We start from the raw sequence: 5182 nt of genomic DNA on the forward strand, positions 1-5182 counted from the left end.
GCGAAGTCGTTACAACTTGTCAAGTGAGCGCCGTTAATGCAAGCATGAAAGAATGCAGCACTGATACGCGTGAAAATGCGATAAATGCAGTAACCTTCAACTTTTGCAAGGGATTAAAAGCTGCCCTTCGGAACTGCGTATCTAAGCCCCAGCTGACTGTTCAAGGCAGCCAGCACTCGCAAGTTTGGAAAAAGCTATCACTGCAAAGGTCTTCCCGATGTCTGGGAGCTCTCGATTACGGCGAGAAAAAGGTGATATTAAAGTTGGGCGTGTGACAGAATCCCGTCTGGCCGGGAGCGTACATTTGAAAAATAAGAGACGCCGACCAGTGAGGAAAGGTTCGTTGTTGACGTTTCGGCTTCCACACGGCAGCCTGTTCACAATCTGTGAACAATTGTGGACAACGCTTCCGTGTGGAAGCCGAAACGTCAATAACGAACCTTTCTTCACTGGTCGGCGTCTCTTATTTTTCAAAAGGTGATATTGCGTAACTGTTTTGGCAGGCAACCCAGCTGTTGGCGACGAGATGGAAGTGCGTTTTGAGGAGCCTTAGAAATGCAAGCAAATAACTGCGCAAGCCTAGACTTGGCGGCTGCTCTAAGTTCGCTGTGTTTTTTCGCGTTGCTTTTAGTTTTGCATATGCACGACTCCTTACACGACAGCTCCTTGCAGCTTTCCTTATTATGAACGGGCAGAGATCTTAAGACTCGATCACGTAGGCTGTTTTTGGATCGTCGATATTTTTTAGTAATTGCATATACGTGCTAACCCAGTGATGTGTGTAAACTCCAACCAATGTGGCTAAATAAACGCTGAAAAGTTTTATTAGTAGGGCCATCTTGCACACGAGTCCACCCAAGTTAAATTTGCCGCTCGAGCTGCTTTATACCGCGGTAGATATTCTACTGGTTTTCTCTCACGTGAGAAAGTGCCACAAGCTGTGCCGATAGAGTTCATAAAGACATTAAAAAATAATAAAGACATTGAGTATTCACGCCACTGAACAGCTCCCAAAATGTCCTCATTTCAGAATTACTTTCGTCTTTCCTTCAAACATCATGACTGTGGGCGCAATTACTTGTGGGCGAAAAAAAAAGGCTTAGCCAGGACATCATCACCGCTAACAGAAGTCCTTCCGCTCACCAGAGAACCTGAGTTTCTCCAATTTGGCCCCTCTGCAGGAACTGATGCATAGAGGGAACTGCCAGCGTGGATACTGCTGTGTCCGTGTACCTTGTTATTCGAGCGTATTGCACCCAATTCTTCAATTCGAGCTGGACGAATACAAATGACTGTTTAATGTATCCTTCCATCAGAACACAGGCTACGTTCGTTGCATTCAAAATGGTGCTACGATGCCTGTCTCTAAGTGTCCCTCGGACAACGCAATTTTTGAGTTTTGGTACGCATTTCTATGATGCTTAAAGTCGATTTCCTATGCGCACCTCTGATTTAAACGCGCCCGTGTCTTTGCAACAGTTCTGCAGTGACCTTACATTACTCTTATTTATCAAGTTTCGTCTTGCTTACCCTAAAGACTTCCAGCCCATCTAATAGCAATCGCAAAAGAAGTTAAACTTTCGACTTTTATCCTCAATCTGACACCGAAAGGAGAAGCTAAAGTTAGTGTAAGTCGTTTCATCTCCTTGTTCCAGCGACCCGAAAGCAGAAACATCGAAGAAAAATGCTGCAAATCGCGGCAACGCATCACAATAATCGGAGCCGGTGCGATCAATCAACATAAAGCCTATCCTCTCGCTGCGTGCGCTTAGCCTAGAGAACAAGTGGCAGCCCGTACTGTGGCCACCGTGCTAAAAAGGTACATTTCCTGTAGGCAATGGTTGGAGCTTTAATGAAAGGCCTGAAGAAACACTTCTTGCTTATTTTTGTCATGAATAACGCACGTATTATTCGGCGGTTCGCTCCAACTTACGCGAACGCAACGAAGGCGAGGAATCATGCAACAGTATCTCTTATTCCTATCACGTTCAAGCTTGGCACACGAAATGTGACACGCATTTGGGTGTGCATGCACTTAGGAAAGTACTAATCCGTTTTCCTTAAACTGAGCTTTCTGTTACTCTCATGAATGCATAAAAATAAGAGTGAAAACTAGCATTGAGATGCTGAGACATTAAAACTCTTACTATAGTTGCTGTTGGTGCAAATGAATTCAGGTGCCGAAAAGGCGAAAAGTTTGAAAAGCGGTAAAATGTATGCTTTTTTTCTGTCCACCTTAGTGGGTGTCGAGAGCTGTTCGCTGTGTGGGAGCTGTTGAGAGCTGTGCGGTGCAACGCCACTTCTTTATTGATAAAAATGTTTTGCCAGTGCGAACAAGCTCTATGTCCTTACAGCCTGTGACACAACAGAGCAGGAAATGGTGCCCTTTCTGCTTAGACATGAAGAAAAGCTAGAATACAAATGAGGCACTATTCATAGTTCTCCGCGGTGAAAAACACCTACTTTGTTCTCTTCTCACGGTAACTTTCTGTTTGTAAAGTAGTCATCGCCTCTCCCTACGCGTTTTTTTTTCAAGCCCAAGGCAATCCCTCTCAGACTACAATCCTTTAGTGGATGAAATAGCACGCACGTCAACGTTGCTTCTGCTCTAAAAAGCAGCGCGAAAACAGTGTGAGCTAGAAATTAAGTCTTGTGTAAACAACCATGTGTCAATAGCAGATTCCGAATGGGAAGCAAGTGTTCGTAAAAATTTTAAAGGCTTGTGTTTGCTGTCGAAGTCACCTCGGAGCATTTTTTTTTTAATGAGGGAACCAGAACTTCGAGCCACGAATAAATATTTTCGTTGGAACGCCTTTGGCGTCAAAGACATTAGAAATCAAACAATACATGAGTCCTTCATAGGGCCCTTTGCTGATTCCTCGCCGTTAGTTTATTTTGCTCCTTAGGTTTTGATAAGCAGGCGTAATAAGTTTCGTGCTCACGAGAGGTGTTTCTTTGGACACAAAAGGGGCCTTTCAGAAGTGTTAATAATATTATTAAGATCGTTTTTTTTCCTTTAAAACGTTCGGGGTCACGCCTGCAGCCTCTCGTAAGCTTACATTTTTGAACGCTTCTCCAAGGTCGCCCCAATAGGAGGTGATACTTACCATTGGGTTATTTAACAGGGTAATAAGCGTGGGATGCAAAAAAGGTGCTTAGCTCGTCCATCGAAAAGCATTCAATTTACTACTGGCAGTGGAGAAGATGACTGGAAAGAAATGTACCCTCATAGAAAAAAGCAGAACAGAAAGAAAGTTTTGTTTAAGTTGAAAGAAATTGGTTTTGACAGAAAATAAACGTGCAAAATTCTTTCGGGTCAGCATTCAATAGCTCTGGTGATTTCTGAGGTAATAAGCCTCTCTGTGTGCATCGCGCTTCATACTTGCGAATACTTTATTAACTGAGTAAGCACTGTGACCTGAAGATCACCACGAAATTCTTTGTATAGTAAGCAAGCTTAACAGGTTTTATTTTTCTGGCCATTTTATCGCCGTGCATTTTTTTATGCCTAAGAAAAAGTAGCCTTTTTGCGATCTGAAAGGCCGTCTGATGCCTCAATTTGATGCCGTAACCAGCATCAGTAACAACACAAGGGGAACAAATACAAATAAACTACTGGTGTTTTTAAAATTTGGTTCAATTATAACATTGAAGTTATCATTATTTTAACTAAAAGCCAACAGCAGCGCTTCCATAGCCTAACCTTTCATAAAGACCATCTTTCGCGTCAAGTGAACTAGCAGTGGGCAGAAGATTGTCCTCAACATGATGGATACGGGTTGCATGTATTGTAGGCAGTGCTGAACGCAAAGGTGCCCCAGAATTTATTACTGACACTGTTGGCTGCTTTCGAAGATGACTGTTAAGAATATAATGATTACACAAAGGAACGCCACCACGGTATTCAGCGATACTTTTGACTTTTCTCTGCCGTTGTTGCCGAAGCAGCAGGAAAGGATTTTCGGAATGCCGATGAATACTGCTGCTATGTCAACGCGTTCAGTTGCTGTACTACCGAAACAAAAAATCACTTTTGTCTCAAGTTTGCCTGCGCTATGTGGCGGTTTAGGTATATTTCCAGGAAAATATATGGAACTCCATTTGAAATTCTTCATCAGCCGAGCTCGTGCCGAGGGATTACTTCCAACGGATACTTTAAACAAGCCCCAACATGCTATGTCTTGCGCCAACCAAGGGGCATCAAGTGCCAGCAAAATTCCTGAACTTCTCTCTAGCGTTCTGTCGTCCTGAGCGGCGTTTTTTTCTCATAGTAATTACATAACATTACACTGAAATCCATTACAAGTTAGTTATTACAAATGTATCCTTTTTTGAAGACTACTTCCTTATTTTTTTTTTCATTATCTTTCTCCTAAATTAAATTTCCCAGCCAGATAGACTTCTGTCAAATGTTTTTTTCTAGTCCACTTCCTTTCATAATTTCAGCTGGAACTATCATATGACATGTGTGCTTTAACATGCAGTATTTTTGTACTGCATAATGTACCGCATGCAGTGCTTGGTCTCGTTTCAATCATTTCCGCTAGCTTTCATGTTTCAGCTCCTTACGTGAAAACTAAATGGATACTACGGCTGTACACATGCAACGGGGGCAGTACTGCATGGTAAGCTGCTGCCCGTAGTCTGTTAGACAGAATATCTCGTTACGAGAGTAAATTCGGTTTGTAGGCAGTCGGTTCTCGTTAGAATTGATATTTTTTAAATTTTTTACGACAAGACTGCTTCTTCAATAAGTTCAGCGCCAGACTCTCCCAGCCGTATTAGAAACAATTTCAGAGTCGGCAACGCGCGGATTCTCACAATTCACTATCTGGCCTAATAACCGGTCTGCAGTTCATGCGTTAAATAGCGATTAAAAAAAGTTTCTTGAGGCCCACCATTTTCCCCAGTGATTTAGCTCACACCACTTGCTCGCAGACTGCCGTCGGTTGGCGCAAAAAAAAGGCAGAAAACAATATTTGAACATGCAAACGAGCTGCCTCTTCCACCGCAGTTTTAGAGCATTGCTAACACTTAAGCGGCAAAAAGACAAACACGAGGACAGCACAGAAACTTGCTTCAAGTTGCTCATAAAGTATACATATTTTGAAGCATGTTCATCACGTTCGCTTCAATTATGCCCATGCAAAACGAAATTTTGCAGAGCGGAGTTGTTCACACG

Source organism: Amblyomma americanum, chromosome 4 (assembly GCF_052857255.1).
Source record: "Amblyomma americanum isolate KBUSLIRL-KWMA chromosome 4, ASM5285725v1, whole genome shotgun sequence".
Classification (NCBI taxonomy): Eukaryota; Metazoa; Arthropoda; class Arachnida; order Ixodida; family Ixodidae; genus Amblyomma; species Amblyomma americanum.